This window comes from Patagioenas fasciata, chromosome 13, assembly GCF_037038585.1.
Source record: "Patagioenas fasciata isolate bPatFas1 chromosome 13, bPatFas1.hap1, whole genome shotgun sequence".
Lineage (NCBI taxonomy): Eukaryota > Metazoa > Chordata > Aves > Columbiformes > Columbidae > Patagioenas > Patagioenas fasciata.
This window is the reverse complement of record NC_092532.1, coordinates 4,056,918-4,075,585: the sequence shown is the minus strand read 5'-3', so window position 1 is coordinate 4,075,585 and position 18,668 is coordinate 4,056,918. Positions and strand designations below refer to the sequence as shown.

The following is an 18,668-nucleotide window of genomic DNA, read 5'->3' as shown; positions in this document are numbered from 1 at the left end:
GAAACAACTGCAACAGAAGAGGAAACTACAAAACCAAAGGACTCAAGAGGCCCAACATTCAAGGACTGACAAAATAATTGTGGATCCTGATATAAACCTGCATCAAGACAATGCTACACCGGTAACGAACTTTTATAATATGGGGTCATACATCTGCAGTCAGTTAAACAAGGAGAGAAAGTCTACAAATGGGTAAACACAAATACTACCTATTTTTTGTGGAATTAGAGCATCTTAGAGTATCTGTGGTAAATCAGCAGTGTTCCTACATTTTATTCTTTTGTTTTACTCATATCTCTCCACATAAGCCATACGCATACATACTATCTTCCGGAATTCCCGCTTTCCCTCCCACATGTGTCCTACAGGTGCTCAGCCCTGTGCTCCCCAGGAAACTCAGATGGGCCTTTTGGCCTTCCCTGCCCGTCCCCTTCACCTCCGTCCTTCCCATTCCCTCTGCTCATGGGAGAAACACGAATTCCTCCTGAGAAGACCCTCAGTGACTCCTTGTCCTCTTCTAGACCAGGAGTTCCTAGAGAAGAAGGCAGCACTGGGGCCACCCCGACTCGCAGGGCTGTTCCCACTCCCTCACCTCAGTCACTGTGGTGAACTATGTTCCCTTCTCAGATTTTTCACCAAATCCCAGAATGTCAGGGGTTGGAAGGGCCCTGTAAAGCTCATCCAGTGCAATCCCCCCATGGAGCAGGAACACCCAGCTGAGGTTCCACAGGAAGGGGTCCAGGCGGGTTTGAATGTCTGCACAGAAGGAGACTCCACAACCTCCCTGGGCAGCCTGGGCCAGGCTCTGACACCCTCACCCCAGACAAGTTTCTTCTCCTCTTTCAGTGGAACCTCCTGTGTTCCAGTTTGCACCCATTGCCCCTTGTCCTGTCACTGGTTGTCACCCAGAAGAGCCTGGCTCCATCCTCCTGACACTGCCCCTTTCCATATTGATCCCCAGGAATGAGTCCCCCCTCAGTCTCCTCTTCTCCAGCTCCAGAGCCCCAGCTCCCTCAGCCTTTCCTCACACGGGGGATGCTCCACTCCCTTCAGCATCTTCGTTGCTCAAATCCACTTTTCTGCTACATCACTTTTCAGCTTTTGACTTTTCCATGCCTAAATGCCCCAATGTGCAATCAAATACCTCATTTGCACATATAGTCTATTCAATTAAAACACAAACAACCCCCTACATACTTAATTGGTCATTTCTGTGTTCGGCAATCAGACTGACACCACATGCGCAACAGGACAGCGCTTGCACACATGCAGATCCCGTAAGATACTTCTTTAAGGCTGCTGTTTCAAAAGCCACTGCAATTCCTCAAGGTGAAACACCAACAACCACGCCATGGAGAACACGCTCCAAACCTGCCTCCTGTCAGCAGAAGACAGAACACAACCGGGGAGGAGAAAAGCCCCACTAAATCTATCTTACCCGAAACAGTAAGGTAGATGTTTACAAGAAAGGGGCGACGAACGGGAGCTGGTGTGTCCGTCCCTCACCAGCCACAGGGCCCCGCCTGAGGTGGGCGGGAAGGCGTGAGGAGCAGCGGCTCCGTGCTGGGGAGCGCGGCCTCGGTGAGCCCGAGGGAGCCGCCTCACAGGGCCAGGGCCGGGGCCGGTGCTCCCAGCAGCTCTCAGACACATACTTTGCCGGTCACGGTCAGAGGAAGGTCGCCGCGCCCGCCGGAGGTAACGAGCCGCCTTCATGGCTCCTCCCGCCCGAGGACAGGGGAGGGGCCGCGCTGAGCCCGCCCGGTGCCGCCCGCCGGGGCTGAGGGGCAGGCGGCCCCGGGGCTGTGCTGAGGGAGCGGTTAAAAAGGCACCCGCTTTCTTGTGGTTGTCGCTGTGTGTCAGCTGCCATGTAGTCAGTGTGTTTTGTGGGGCTGGGGTCCCGTCCTGAGCGCTGCTTTGGGAAAAACAACCAATGGTGACATTTGGTGACAACCAGTGACAGGACAAGGGGCAATGGGTGCAAACTGGAACACAGGAGGTTCCACTGAAAGAGGAGAAGAAACTTGTTGGGGGTGAGGGTGTCAGAGCGTGGCCCAGGCTGCCCAGGGAGGTTGTGGAGTCTCCTTCTCTGCAGACATTCAAACCCGCCTGGACCCCTTCCTGTGGAACCTCAGCTGGGTGTTCCTGCTCCATGGGGGATTGCACTGGATGAGCTTTCCAGGTCCCTTCCAACCCCTGACATCCTGTGATTCTGTGATTCCTGAACAGATGTGAACAGTTTTTAGCAGGGCTGCCCAAGCTGCTGACCTGCAGCCGTGTTTGAGCGGGACAGGGGCTGCGGTGGGGCTGTTCCTGACCCCTGCCCTCCCCATGGCCCTGAGGCTCACACCATGGTGGGGACACAGCCTGTCAGGAGTGGAGGACACAGCTTTGTCACTTGTCTCCCTTCTGTTGCAGTTTGCTGCGCTAGGACCATCTGCAGCAAGTTATTTTCCAGTTTCTCAGACGTTCAGGCCCTTCCAGCGGTTGCTCCAGCCCTGTCAGCCATCTGTGACCAGCCCACACGCCAGTCCTGTGTGCACACTGGCTCATCAGCTGTCTAAGCCAACACCTTGCACCTCCAAGCACCTTCATTTTTCCTGAGGCCAGGAAGAGCCCAGCGTCTGCTGGAGTTGCTGAGATTCCCTAGGTACCGTTCTTGTGTTCTCAGTACTAGATACACACATGGTATTTTACTGTCTTGATGATACGCTGATTTTTTTTTTAGATGTATAAATATGTAAATCTCTGTAGATGGTTTGTGTAAGGTGATGTATAGAAAGCTGTTGAATTTGATGGAAATATTTTAGTTTCAATAAGATGGAAGTTATTCTAGCTAGCAGAAAGGAAGAGGGTTATTTGTTGGGGTTTTCTGCATTGCAATAACTGCTGCCTCACTTAGTTTGGTCAGTGACTTTGTCAACAAGATATTCTCCTGAACAGTTAAAAATCCTGGCTCTTCTCCCTTTTTTATGAGTTGAGAAAAGTTCTGTCTTGACAGAATCATAAAGGCAACATGATACAAATATTTAAATTGACTTTGCATTTGTATATTGGTTCAGATAAAACGCCTGTGCTTTCCTTCAATTGGAAAAAGACAGAAACAATGTATTAAAATGTACTTTACAGTCCTATAGAAGCTCTAAATAGGGAAAACCCCCTAAATGTCTCCTAGAGGCTCTAGCAAAGTGAATATTCTTTCACTTCTCAAATTATTCCTTCCCAGATACTGGTTGCAAAAACACATTATGGGAGATCAGTGCTACATGTGCTTGGCATTATCAGTGTACTGATTCACCAGCAACATCTCATAATGACAGCATTGTCCACAATTATGCAAACACAGCTATATTGACTTCACTAGCAGCACTGGCTCGTGTAGGAGACACCTGCTCAGGTCTAACTGCAGCCTTGACTCTTCATGTTGTAGATGGGAAATGGGGTCAGATATTGCCCGTAATAATCTGAAGAGCTTTATGCAGTAAGAGTTTCTGGTCGGGGCGCACATGTATTGTCACAAACAAAGAGGAGGGGGAGAAGGAGCAGCTGCCTTTGAGAGCAGAAGGAGAAAGTCACAGAGTCTGCAACCACCTTCCTCCCAAACCAACAGGTTTTGCAAGAGGGCTGAACCTTAACTGAAAAACACTGTGACTAATAGACATGAGATGGAAAGGAGCTAAAGTCTTGGGAAGATCAATGGTAGTTGTTTTTAAACAATTCAGATAACCCAAGCAATGCAATATCGAAGTTCTTTTCAAATGAGCATGAGTGGAGAAATCCTCCATATTAGGTGATTGCTCTTTGAAGTGAGTGATTTCTTTTGGAGGCTGGTAATTTGTTTCCCATTACAAGAAGTTAAGTAAACTTTAGCAAATCCAGTATAGAGTAGCCATTATGGAAAACTATACTTTCCTTAAATTGCATTTTATATAATTTTTATTTGTACAGTAAGGAAAAATACACAAAATACTATCACTTTTGTTCTTAAATCCTTCTAATAATAGCGTTTGGAGATCCCATTTACTATGAAGAACACGAGGTAGAGTGGAAGTCTAGAATTTTTAACTATTGAATCTATGGACTCTCCCCAAAATACAGGGAGAGTCTAATTCCCTCGCTTATGAACATTTCTTCAGGTAGTCCCTTTAATTCAGTACAAATAAATGTGGGCTATGGCAAAGCTATAAGTAAGCAGATACCTTGATTAATTTTTGATAAGCTGCCAAACTTGAAAAAGAACATTCTTCAAAGTAAATAACTTTTCCTTCTTCAGTATTACTTTCAGGGAAAAAAAACCCTGAGTACCTTCTCTCTTTTCCATTTGCAGGTTCTTTTCCTTGCAATTTGATTTATTCTTGCACAGTTGCTGTTCTGGACTCCTTATCTTTTGCACAGCCCTTTTGTGTGTGTGTGTGAAATCTTGTATTTTGAAAAGGCATGAAGCTTTTTTTGACAATTCTTGGATGAATGCCTTTGTGCAGAGAGAATTGAATGGGTTCCAAAGAGTGGGCCCTGCATCTGGCTTTTGCTTGGGTGAGCAGCAGAGAATGCTCCTGGCTCTCAAGGCTGGAAAATGGAAGAGGGCTTGTTCTGAATTCACTAAACTTGACATCTCTAATTCATATGAGGAAACCCTCATTACATTTTCCCATGGGGATTCAAGTCATTTGGATAAAAAGTATTCCTGCTGTGCTTTAGATTGCAGTGGAGGAACTCTTCAATTTAGAAAGAGGTTTGAAATTCAAGACCTACTCCTCACAGCCTGTGATGCATGTCTCGACTTAAGATAATGAAGCCAACCTGTTCCAGACAAATTCCGTTTACATAATTAGCAATTCAAAGTTGGGAAAGTTATTTCAGGCTACAAAGTTCATACAATTCTCACATCAAGTATTTGTGAATAGTTAAAGCAAAAATAATTTCATATTATTTGACAGTGCTCACCGAGCAGCCCAGGAAGAACTCATTTGTGTAAAATTCTGAAGTGGTACTTTGAAGAGACTGACTGAAATGTTTAAGCTTTTTAAACTGTCAGATTTCATGATTGGTAGTCAGATGATAAACAACTGAGTAATACAGCAGTTGTTGTAAATGAAATAATTCAAGAAAAATTTGAGCATTCTCGGGAACATACAAACAAGGAATGAGGTAAGTGTTGTGATGAATAGTGTCACCTGCCTGGGAGCTAACTGAAGGATGAGTTTCTTTTACTTCCTTGTAAACAGTTTATTTCTCCACTTGAGCAATCTTAATAGAGTAACTGGCTGTAGGAATTAGGCATGGAAATTCAGTATGACCTGAAAAGAAAGTAGTAACATTTTCTCCAGAATGTGGACTTTGTCTGAATAAATGAGTGACAGCACTTGTCGATACCCTGAAGAATTGTATTTGATAGGGATATTAAGTTCCCCTACGCTCTTTTGCCATCTTGTTAGTCAAGATTTTTCTATATATTAAACAGAGTAGTTGACAATATAGGTTGTATGAATAGCACAAGTAATGCGTAACACAGATAAAAAAATAAGGAAATGGAGTTCTAAGCAAGGCTGTAATTGTTGTGGAACCTTTATGGAGAACACAGGAAGTTATTAATTATTTTTTTAATTGCAGTAATTTTCTGTTAGATCCATTGTGTCCACTTGTGTCATTGGGGGGGGCGGTGTGTGGATTTTTTTCTCCACAACAGAATGTTTATTCCATTTCTCTGAATTCCATTGTTCTTCTTCTCTGTATTTCTGTGAAGAGCATTAGTTTTTCCAACCATAAGTGGCACGTGCTTGACTCAGAGACACAAAGAAGAGATGTAGGTAGAAAATGAGCTTTAGACAGAATGCAGCCACTGAACTTTAAGAATAAGTATCAAGGCTGATGTGCAACATAAAGCTCTGCTCCTGTGCATATGTAGAGCTACTTTTGGCATTAAGTACCATTTGCTGCTTATTGCATTCCCAAGCTTGATATATATTCTTGAAGTAGCTGTTTCTCTACCTAAATCTAACATACCTGCTCAGTAAGCGGTGTAAAGCACACTGAAGTCAGGCCAGCAGGAGTAGTTTGTGCACAAACCCCAGAAGCGTTCTTATTCAGGGATAGCAGAGGCATCTTATATTATTCCATCACAGCATCTGTGTAGGGCAAAAACCAAACCTCTGCTGTCAGATGAATTGTTAATTTGATTTTTATGTTTGAGGATTCAGATCGCTCTGAGGAAATCCTAGTTTAAAAAAAAAAAAACAAACCAACCAACCAAACCCCAAACAAACAAACAAAACAAAAAAAAAACACCCAAACAAGCAAAAATAAGGAAAGAAGCAAAGCAAGCACACTGCAGGTGTTTCTGTGGCTGGCACTTCTTCTGTCCCTTTGACCATTGGAGGTGGAGATACTGTTCTAAAATACTGCATACATTTTTAAGACACATCTTCAAGTAATGTTGCAGACAAAGAATTAAGTGAGAAAACATAAGAACTTCTGGAAAGCTTTTAGCTCCCTAGGTTGGGTGTGTTATCTCTATTGAAAAGCCATGAAAAGGTTAACAAAACTATCATCATCTAGGGTGTAGCTCTCTTTTTGCTGACGTTTGAGTGCTGTTTTCTACGAGTTAGCTGTATACATCTCCTTTTATCTCCTTGCAGATGACACATGGCAATTTTTAATTCCAAACTTTTACATCCCCTCAGTCTGCAAATAGCAGTTTGGCACCTGTGGCTTTTCCAGGACTAATTTTGGAGTTTTATTTTCTGATGCTTTAATTAATCTTGTGAGAGCTGTAAATGTCAGCACACGTTTTTCCAATATATTTGCTGTTGGGAGGTGAATCAGTTGAAGGAATATCTAACGGGTTGGCTTCCTCTTCCCTTCCAGTTTACCGGGTGTAAATATCTGGCCAAGTGCAGCTGCATGGGATGACTGTGGTGATCTCTGTTTCTGAGCCCTGTTTCCTTTGCACACTGTCACGCACTGGTTTGTTTGTACCCCGAGTTGTTCAAACTCTGTATCCTCCTCCCTTCAGTTACAACGCCTCCAGGCTGGACTTGCCCTTCTGATATTGATGTAACCTATATTTTATCTGCTCCAGAAATACAAATAATGCTTCTGTCGTCACATATGGAACAGCTGCTAGCCGGAGTGCTGCATAAAAAGCAGTTTCTAAACCTGTGTCTCCTCTGGCTATGCAATACCAGAATTATAAGCACTTAAGAAACAATGGCTAATAATGAGCTGCCTTTTTAAAATGAAAACTATATGCCAGTCTCAGTGATGCCACTTTCCATTCATTTTGTCAAAGGCCCCTTTTTATTCGAACTAAAGCTTTCAAAATCTACCTAGTGTGCCTTTGAACTCTTCTTCTTGTGCAGAATCCATGAAGCATTAAATTTTCTGTAAATTGGTATAGTGCAATTGTTAATATATGAAGTATTGGTGATCAATAAGCTGTTGAGCAGTTGACATTATATATTGACCTTCCAGACCTTGCAAACAAAAAACTTGGAGGTATGAACAAATCTACTTTCATCATGTTTTATTTGCATCATTTAAGCTTTTTACAAGGGAATAAATCCATATTAAGAAAAAAAATATGTTTGTTTGTCTGGAAACATATTAATATTAAAGATGTTAACATATAGCTTTCCCTTCATGTGGGTTTTGAGACTTGTATGCTATGTCTGGGAGTTCTGTGTGTTGAGTCCTCTCTAGAAGTTTTGAAATAAAATCCCCAGCTTCTGTACAGTGGGCAGTATGGCTGCAGAAAATGGGCAGTATGGCTGCAGAAAATGTACAGTATGGCTGCAGAAAATGTACAGTATGGCTGCAGAAAATGTCCATTTTCCTTTGTGCACACATCTGCACAGGGAGGAAAAAGTTGTCTTAATAGAAGGATATTACTTGATAATAAATATCCCGATTGAAGAACTTCACGAAGTGGGGGATCAGTGTGGTGCAGTGAAATGAAGATCAAATTAATACTTGAAAATTATTTTCTTTCAGCCTGAGGGATGTTACTGATACAGTTTTGGATTCCAGCCACGGTATTTCCATTCATCTAGTGGGTTATTGGGCTGCTTATTTTACCTTGCTAAGTTGCAAAAAAATAGGGAGAAAATAAAGCAGCAACTTTTAAAGGGATCTTTAAAAGATCTCATATTTTGACATGCTTACAGGAGAAATGTATTATTTTTTAGCAAGCCCCTCCAAGTTCTCTCCATTCAGGCTTGATACATTCTAGAACACCTCCCAGAAAAGAGGAGATGCAACTCAAAGCCCATTTTGGTCAGGAAAAACCCTCCCATTGACTCCAAAGTTTACTGAGAGACTCACTATGTACATAACATTAGTCTGATGTCATGCTAAGGTCATTAGCAGATTAGCTGAAGTGATGTAAGGGTAAGTTATCCTAATGTGTGTAGTATAAGTTTTAACTGTATAATAAAATCCAATACTGTTATCATAGGTTTGCTTGTTTGCCACGCAAGCTAAGGATTCTATTACTTTGAAGTAATAATATTAGGAATACAAAAATAAAATTGTGAAACGTATGTCTGAGAAAATGATCATGTTTTGGGAAGTAACCTTGTGTTATTTAGGCATTCCTGCAGGATCATCTGCAGTGTTTCAACCTTTAGCTTTCTGATCTGTCTCACGTACGTAAGTTCTCCTCGTAGTACCATGATGGTAAACTGTCCCTTAGCACCTCCCTGAGTTTTATTTGTTGAATGAGGACACTGTTGAGCGGAGACAATAAGATGAAGAGAGAGGGTTGGTACTATGTTGAGGAGTGGTAATTGTTTTGAGTGTTCCTCCTGAAAACGTAATATTCAGTAGTTATGTTGTGCCGTTTCTCAAAGTGACACCAAAGCAATAATCTGCAGACTTAAAAAGTCTTTTTTTAACTCTCTTCCTGATGCTCAAGAAAAGTAGTGAAAGTATTTTATGCAAGACTGTAAGATTGCTGTAACGAGTACAGCTGAAGAAGTTACCTAAAGATTCTGGTCTGTAGTTGACGCTGTTGGAGCTCTTGAGCCTGCCAGGCTGGGTCGTTCAGGGGAAATATGCATTTAAGTTATTTGACAGCTCCCCTTTATTTTGGTCTCTAAATATAGTTGCTTGATAAATACCAGAATGCAGAGGTGTCTGAAAAGGAATCATAAACAGAATCCTATTTTATGTTTGAAGACATGACTTGTGGATCTAGAGCAGTATTGCACATTGTTTCTTTTGCATCTGAATTGATCTGTAATATATATGCAGTATTCTGTACTGTAGTACATCAATAAAGCAGCACTTAAAAGTTCGTCCTAGCAAGGAACAGAATGAGCACAAAGGAGTACTCGTTGTACCAAGAATCAGTGCACTGGTGACAGGAAAAGACTCTGATCGTGGTAACATTTTTAGTATGTTACTCCTTGCTAAGCTTGTGTCTTCCCAGCAAATACTAGAATTGTGTGATGATGTGGTGGGGTAAGATAACTATTAGGATTAATAAAACCTGATAATGTGACTGTACATTAGTATTTTACCAGCTGAATGTATTGGTGTCAGTTCTGTTTATCTCATATGCTTTGGATTAGGGAACATGTGTAAAACCCTAGTTGGACAGTATGAAATTTCCCATTCTTATGATGTGTGACTGGTGGGTTGCATCTGTCACTCGGGAGAAAGAGAACTTCAGGATAGGTTCCTATTGTATAGGTTAGGGAGCGGCTAATGCTAGCCTTCACCAACCAGCCCTGTCTTGCAATGGATTTCCACTCTCTATCAACAGCATAGTTTCCTGGAAGCAGAATATATCTGGGTGAGATTTTACACACTGGCTGGTCACTCTACTACTATACACTTCTACAGAGGCATTTTGGATGCTGACAAAAATATACGGTAAGTATGAGAGAAACATGCTTTACCGCTTTCATGGACATTTGTGATAACACACAAAGTTTTCAAAATCACTCAATGTGGGAGACCAGATATCTGTAGGGATCTGAATAACAGAAGTCTGCATGGCTGTTGGAAATGGTACTTCTACACATAATTCCTAGTGGACTTGTTTCCTCAAGGGTCTCTGCCTAGATAACTCTCACAGTTTTGAAAACAGTATCCTGTCATCCCAGCTATTCTGTGCTGGTTTTAAACTGAGGGCCAGTTTGGGGATTGGACTTGTTGGCTTGGGCTTTTTCCACTTTCTGTTGCTTTTTCCACACAAATAGTTCTGGTTGCTTGCTTTAGTCTATGCAATTTACTGAAGCTTTGTCGTGAAAACTGAAGAATTCAGAAAGGTCGCAGGTAACAACTGCCTTGTGCCCACACGCGGCAGCCGTGTGCCCACACCAGTTCGTACCAGGCTGGGGTGCGGGAGCGCGTTCCTGTTCACGTACATGGTGATCTGGCAATAGGATCCCAGTTCATTGGATTTCAAGGGTTGAGATCAAAACATCTTTGCAAAGTTTATTCAAGTCTTCTGCTGATATATTCTACCAAAACAATCAGTTTGGTTCATGCTTTTTAGGTGTTCAAGGGCATTTTTGGAGAACGTTACCATGCAGAAAATATGTTAGCATCAAATATTTCAATAGCAATAGGGGCCCATAGGAATAAGATCAAAGATTACTTTTTGATGCAATGAGACTAGAAGTCAGACAGAGTTTTATGGCTCATGTCAAGAATAAGAAAGCATGACAGGCACTGAACAAGAAAAGCTGATCTCTGTGTTTGGGGTGCAATTCTAAATGAAACACACTGAGACATATCAGTGAGCTGTATTGCAAAAGGATAGAGGGCTGGCAGGGCCATTACACTTTTATGGTGTGTATGAAGCAGTATTGTTTCTCACTGTTTCTGTGAGTCCTACAAAATGTGCTTACATTGACACACTCAGAATGTCAACCATATTTTTAAATAATATGGATTTGGGTCAATGTTTCTGAGATTTGCAGAGAAAGATGTTTACTTGCAACTGTTTTTAATAGTCTATCTGCAAATAACTTCACTTTTGAAATGTTACTTTTTGCTCCAGTTTCCTTTTTTTTTTTTAATTTAAAATTTTTGTGGTAGCCAGTTGTCATCACTTCATTTATTTTCTACCGTTTGTTTTCTGGTTTACCCTGTTTTCCTTACTTTTGTGCCTTTTCCACCTCCTACTTGGGTTGCCTTTAGCATTCCTCATCAGGACCTAATTTAATTTGTTAAATTTGCCCACCAGAAGAAATGTGATGAATTTGTGTAGAAATGTCTTGTTGAATCTTCTTATTTTTATAATTAGGTCCCATGGTACTTTGTCTTCAGTACCAATCCTGGCTCGTGTCAGTTTGCTGACATGATCAGCCTCGCCGTCACCAAAAACAGGAGGTGACAGATCCAGGGCACTCTGGCAACATGCAGAGACCAAAATGTCCGTCAAAATGTTGCATGTAAGCTTGGTATCTTGAGTAAGGTTTTAGTTCCATGTGTGTGAGTTTCATGACTTTAATCACAGCTACAAATGCAGATATACAAGTCTTGGGAGTAAATACTGTTGTTTTGTTTTGTTTTTTTTATTTTAATAAGCTTTTTTATTCTGTTGAATATGACATTGATGATGTCTAAATGGTTGCAATAGAGTCAGAAGGGTGGAAATGAGTTCTCAACTGACCTTTCCATCCGTGGCTGATGCTGCTGGTGATGTGTGTTTGCATATGCTCAGTCCTGGATTATGCATGAACTAACACATGAACAACAATGTCAGCTAGACTGGTACAGAACGGATGCACCCCTATGCATGAGAATGACTATGATGGTAAAGCAATCACACTGTTTAGAGGATTCAGATGTCCATTAAGTATTTTATTTGACAGGGCTTTTTTTGGGCTTAACTACTAAAAAACAAGCTGATGTTTAAAAAGTGTTTCCTGCCACTGCAGCACTAGAAAAGTGCTTTTTCAGCTCCCCCAGATGACAGCTCAGGTTCTGTCAAGTCGGGTTGGATTGTGTCAGTCCCACTCTGTTACGGAACAGGACATGAGCAATACAACCTGACAGTGCTGCAGATGGGAAATAAAACCTGAAGTTTCCTCAGGCCTGGAACAGAATGAATGCAAATTCTCCTGAAGCATTTTGCTACTGTTCTTGATGCAGAAAAGACTCTTAAACAGAAATAGCTCTGCTGGTGTCCTTGGAACTGCTTTTCTGCTCTGTACATCAAGTACTACTCCGTGCAAATAATTCTGTGCCAGTGGTGTAAACAAGAGAGTTTCTTTTTGCCTCTTATTTAAGTCTTTTAGGCAGTTATTTCAATAAACGTATTTTGGTTAGGAATAGATTTTAAAACAACACTACTATGGTTGTATTGATTTGAGGGACAGCTCAGTCATCACATAGAGAGCATGAAAATATAACCCAAGGTGATCAAGAAATATTGGCCTAGTAAGTTACTGCCTGTTAGTTGGGTAACAGTGACAGACACGATCATAATACATTCCACTCACTAACTGAAGTGGGCTCAGTGAAACCACTGTGTTTGGTTACCATGGTTTGGGGTAGGTTGTGTAAAGAAGTCTATTCTGTACTACAATAGGATGTGCTGCCATGAGAGTTTTTACACCACACTCACCACACCTGTTTCAGAGAACAGAGAGGGACCAAGGAGACTTTCTGCTTCAACTGTGTTCATGTACTTAGAGCAACAAAAGTTTCCAGTGTATGGTGGTAAATCCTCAAAGTACTACTTCATCCAGCTTCCCTCTGAGATGCTGCCCCTTCAACATAGTATTCATAAAATACGTTAGAGAAAGCTGCCTGAAAGGATAGGGCATTTGGGGGTTATTCTACTTTAAGTTATTGTTTTTCACCGCTGAATGGGAAATCTTGTTGTCATCTTTTCTTGTAAATCTCCTATATTACAAACTTAGTTCATAAGCTTATTCCATTATGGCCTTTGGAGTGGACTAGCTGGCCAGAAGTTTTCGTTTAACAGTTTTTATATTATATTCTAATATTCTTTCTTGTTGTCTTGTAAGTTTGTGACACTGTAGTAAACTGCTACTTCTACAAATTAGATTTCTTTTTAATATTGCAGAATAATACATCCTCCCAAGCGGAACAGCTTTTCAGATGGTGTACTTGCGGATGATGCTGGATATAGCATCTCTACAGGCAAGTCACTTCTAAAAATTTTCTCTCATAATTATCTTTTCCCTTCTTACCATTATCTGAGCTTTTAACTCTTGTTAGTTTAGAATTAAAATATATATATATATATTTACTTAGCTTGTAGATAATTCTCCTAACCTGCTTTTCTTTTCTTATGCTACAATTTCATTTTCATTCCAAGGTGGTTTTGCACTAACAAATGCAACCATAGAAAAAAACCTTAGTTGCTCATTTTACTCTTTGTCCTTTAATATCTTGGGTTTTTTTGTTTCTGTATAGGTCCCATTAGCCGTTCAGAGCCTACAGCATGTCAAATGCCACATTTCCTAGTTGGTTTTGTTCAGTAAAGATGTTTTAAACATTAATGTTTTAATGTAACACAAACATTTGAAACCTTATTCTGTTATTCTGTCCCTGTGTTCTCAGTTCTAAATCTATTGAGACACTTAGATTTTGTTTTGAGTTTGGTTATGTTTCAGTTTTGTTTTTTTTCAGTTACCCCTGTAGGTATTACATATACACTAGAAAAACACAGTATTAGGGTCTAATGCAGGTTATACATTTTCATGGCACTTATTGATGAACGGAGGTTGTCCCAAAGCCAGTATATAGTGTACTAAAACAATTTCCTGTCAGTCTGAGAAATTGTCATTTGGTGCAGCTGGTTTTCTGTCGATGCAGGGTCCTTTCATGGGTTTTACCTGACTTGGTGTATCCTCTAGGGAGCATGGTAGAATTTTCCTGTGCTTCTGGATGACATCGGCAGGAGTTTGCCTCAGGAAGGAGGGTATGAACCTGTAATTCCAAGGCACCTGTTTTTCCTTGCCTCTGTCTCTTCTTTGAACACGCAGTCGATCCCTCTGGTTCTCCTTTATGTGGAATTCTTTCCTGGAGGTACACACCAGTCTCCTTTCAAGGTTTATTCTAGACTTAGTGAGACAGACAACCAGCCCAGTTTGGCAGTGAAGTGGCTCCGGTAACGTCGTAATTAGTCGCAGAGAAAGGCAGAAGTGCAACTGCAAGGAGGAGTGTTCCAAGTCTCTGCTGTGCTTGGAGCTCTGCATTAGCTGGAAGTCCTTGGCCCTACTGCAAATGTGGCACGTGCATTAGTCCCTAGAACAAGCAGGAGCATGTGGCCGTGCCCGTGCGGGGCAGTGGTGGCAACTCCCTGTTCCTACCTTCTCCCTCTCCTCCAGTGTTAAATGTTTTGGCCTCTTGGGACTTGTGTCACAATAATATAACACCTTCTTGTAAAGACATCGTCTCGGTGCAAGCCAAGTCAGTCTGTTTGCAGTGTGTAACAAATTGACTTGGTAGCAGTGGATACTGCAAATTGCAGATGGCAAAACCGGGTTGCTTCTGAAAATGTGCTCTTTCTATGTTTAAAAATCATAACTCAACACTTGTGATTTAATGTGCAGTATAACAGGTGCTACAGTTTGGGCCATTTTCAATCTCTGCCATCATGCATGGGCAGATTTGGAGGCTGAGATATGGTTCACTGCTGCAGCATGTTAATTGTGTTGTCTTTTGTTTTAATCCACGTTGCTATTCTTAAATCAAGCTGCAGGGTCCAGCTGTTCTTCCACTACATGCCTAAGAAGTTTTTGAAACAGTTTGGTCTTTGAGAGATCAAACCCACATATTTATAGATCTGAATTATTCTGTGTTTTTGTTGTAGTTCTTCTGAACACTGCTATTGTCTTGGTCAGTCTTCTGGAATTTTCTGTTACCCTACCAAGCTACTCAAGATGTCTGTTTAAATGAGAACAGAAAGCTGACTATGTAACGCAGATCCAGAGTGTGCTGTCTGCACGCAGCGCATCACTTGGGCCATTTTTCTCCCCAGTTACTGTTTGTTCTTTGCTGTTGCTTGGTTGCCTCCCCCTTCTCTCTTTGATTCTATTTGAGAGAATTAACCTGTTACTCTAGTCTGCAACCTTTTTTATCAACTGTGTATAACAAATAACACAGAGAAAATAAAAGCTTAATAATGGAATGAGGTTTCCTATGATTTTCTTCATAAAGCTAAAAGTAACTTCACTGCATGAATGATAGTCCTTGTTTATGGGGTTTGTCTCTGAAGTTTGTTTGGTTCAGTCTGGCAGGATTTTCCTTACGTATTTCCCCATGACATGCATCTTTCCACTCACTTATTGTTACACACAGCTACTTGTGAAAAATCCAAAATATGGAGGCATAGAAGTGATAATACCTATTTGATTCTCCTTTATTACTTCCTCTGTAATGGTGCAAAATCTGATGTGTTTACAGCTTTCTTAATTTTGATTAACTCATTGGCCCACACAGAAGAATAGATAAATCAAAAGGTAACCAAACAGCTACTTAAATCTTTCCATTCTTAACTGGCTCTATATGAGCTCTTTGTCGTAGTGAAAATAAAAATGACTTTAATTCGTTTGTACCCTTTATCTCTTTTTCAACAGATACCTTCCATATACAAAAACATTTAAAAGTACCCTTTTATTCATTTTTTTTTTAGAAGAATGCTTTTCAATGTGCTTCTGAAATATGCTCAGATATTCCCAATAGATTTTGCTAAACACTTTTATTGGATACCTGACTGTGCTTCCACTGAAAGCAACAAATATGACTAATATTTTCATAGGAACACCAGTTCTCAGTGGAATTCATTGAGAATATGCATGAAATTAACTTCCTTTTTTACATTAAAATAACTGTGTGGTAGAAATATCACAAAGCAAATTTGAGAAGGCGAAACAGGACCATAAAAAATATAAAATAAACATTATCTCACAAAACTCCGTAGAACACAGATTAAGTGCTCTCTCAAAGATCCACTAATGGCCTTAGCATCCCAGTTCAGTAAAAATTATTGTAACATAATGGGAAAAATATAAATAAGAAGGACATGACCCCAGATTAGTTTACTTTCATGGAGCTTTGTGTTGGCCTGAGAAATTAATTTCTCAGGTTTAATGATTTTTGTGTTCCAGGGCATAGTGGATTTGGGGTTTTGCTGTTGTTCCTAAAGCATAGACCATTAAGGTTGTGGTATGATTTTCTATCATTGTCATGTTGTCTGTCCTGGAGTCCATAGACAGCTTGCCAGCCAAGTTCCCAAAGTGCTGGGTTGGGACCAGGCTACAGCAAAGCGTGTCTCTGAAAATGGTTTTGGTTTAATGTATGTCTAAGAGCAACGTTTGACATGAGGTGCAGGGGGAAGAGCTTACTGAAGGGAAGCTTCAGTAATCAATGGACTCAAATTCCTTAAGTATCTTGGATCGGGAAAGTTTTTTCAGGATAATTGCTCCTCATGTTCGCTCGTGAATGTGGGTCTTGAGTTTGATCTTCATAAAACATGAGCCACCAAGGTCATAGAGCACCATTGGTGTAAGGGTTTGCCTCTGATGTTGGAGAGAAAGCAATCAAATCAAATCAAATCTTAATCCCTTACTATTTACCCTAAAATTGTCCCTGTTATCAGGGAATGACCCAATCTGTGAGTGAATTATTCTCTAAAAGAGACAACAGAAACCTCCAAGGGTGGTCAGAGTATTTTTAGCTATGGAATGTGTCAAATTTGCAGCTGAGGACAGATTTGAAGTTCTGCAGAGCACGTTTTACTGAAAGAGGAAACGCTGTGATTGCCTCAGTTTAGGACGTGAAAGGGTAGATACTGATGTCTACTGACAGTTGTGTATGGGAAGGAGCTCTGACTTCTGCTGACCATTAGTTCCCCACTAACTTGGCTCTCAGGTTTAAATGAGAACTGGAATTAAAGAAGGACTGTGAAATGTCCAGGGCAGGTTGTTTAGTTTGAAAGGCTTTTCTTTTACTATGTCTTACAAATCGTTATAGGAGAATGGGGTGCCATTGCTCAGCAATGAAGCTGAAATACATGTTGGGTCTTCTTTTGTATAACATACATGAGTTCATAATGGAGGTGAAACTTGGCCTCTGTTCACATACAACTTACAATTTTTAATCTTATTCCAGTTTGTACTTTGTAAGAAAGCACTAAAGCAGCTAATACAGAATCACAGAATCACAGATTCATACAGCTCATCCAAGGTATTAAAACAATTTTTGTCTGTTTAGGCACTGAAAAAAGACCAGATGCAATGCTTGCTATCAAGCTAATTTCTTGGAAGTAGTGGAAACCCTTTTTACTTCTGGGTTACATTGCCTTGGAGAGGCACCATGTCCGTGTGCATGTGTAACAGGTTTTTTAAAGAAATACAGTTGCTGCCTAGCTTTGCTTTCCTTCCTATGCCTTTTTATATTATGCAACATGAATAAAACCTCTCTGGAAGAAGTAGTAAACAAGCAAATTTTTCATGACTTATGCTTTGAATCCCACATTTATCTACCTGACGTAGCCTGGATAGTTACTGATACAGCATGCCATGATAAATTATCCTTACGTACTTCTAAGTATCCCCAGCAATCTATAATATTAAGCTTTATAGTGACAGCAAGCTAGTGACATAGTGTGTGGCAGAATTAAACAGGGAAAGGTATCAGGGTTACAGAAATAAATTCTGCTTGCCCAGAATAGCTCAGTGCTATTTCAGTCTTTAAATCATTTAACTTAAATAGTTCCTGTCTTGAATCATTGACGCTCTCCGCATTAATGTCTTACTTGGTTTTTTAGACCTTGCCATGCAGACTTCTGATGAATATGGATGGATACATATCCCCTTCCAATACCAGCAGTTAGTTGTTAAAGGAAGCCCTGAAAATTAAATAGTTCTTAGACTAATTTTTGTAGGACATTATTTAGATTTGTCCTCTTTCTGGGGTCTAGCTCTCTGCTCTATAAAAATACGAGATGTATACTCTCCTGCTTGAACTGCATGGACAGGGAAGTCCGGCTGTGCTAATGAAGCCATGTCATCTTCCCTTGGGTTTTTCCTTTTGCCTTTCCCTTTGTCCTCTGTGCCTTGGCTGCTTTTGCTGGTACTTGCTGACTCTCATTAACCATCAATATAGCGAAAGCCAGTTTGGAGGGGAACCTGAGCAGCCCTTGTTCTCTAAAACCAAATTATGTTTGAGCCATTTTGTCATTACAAAATTAGGATTTCATGTTTCCCTAGTTCCTTCCTAATTATTATGTTGTACACTTCAGCTCTTCTAACACTTATTTTTGTGACCTCCTCTGAAGTGTGGAGCCAGGGGTTGGTTTTGTTTCATGGGAGTTGTTCTGATTTTGGGTAGGTTCCTAGGAGCAAGGTCTGGGGCAGCTGGACAGCACAGATGTTGGGCAGAAGCCTTTACGGAACAGACTAGTGTGCCCAAGGGCTGTCTGTTCCATAGGAGATACCAAAGAAACTGATTGTACCTCATGTTTTGAGAAAAGGAGGTAGAAAATCTTTTGAACTGTAGCTGCTGTGACCTGTTAGCTTCCTAGTGCTAAGACTTTGGAGGAGAAGTGAACGAGATGCAGGATCTTTGTAGCTACTCACTCCTGCTACTCTGTTGGTGGTCGAGCGCTCGGGAGCTGCGTCTGTGCCGGGGGTGGGTGCTGGAGCAGGAGGTGAACCAAGAGGTTTGTGTGGAGTTCTCAC

The 18,668-nt window shown here is 41.0% G+C and overlaps 1 long non-coding RNA gene across 1 annotated transcript; it reads left to right on the top strand.

Annotated features, from left to right (window-relative positions):
* The first annotated feature begins 1,597 nt into the window (after nt 1–1,597).
* LOC136107352 (uncharacterized) lies at nt 1,598–15,086 on the top strand. The gene is made up of 4 exons (XR_010652274.2): nt 1,598–1,695; nt 2,416–2,647; nt 13,043–13,119; nt 14,798–15,086. It is a non-coding gene; the product is annotated as an uncharacterized lncRNA (long non-coding RNA).
* Nucleotides 15,087–18,668: the final 3,582 nt, after the last annotated feature.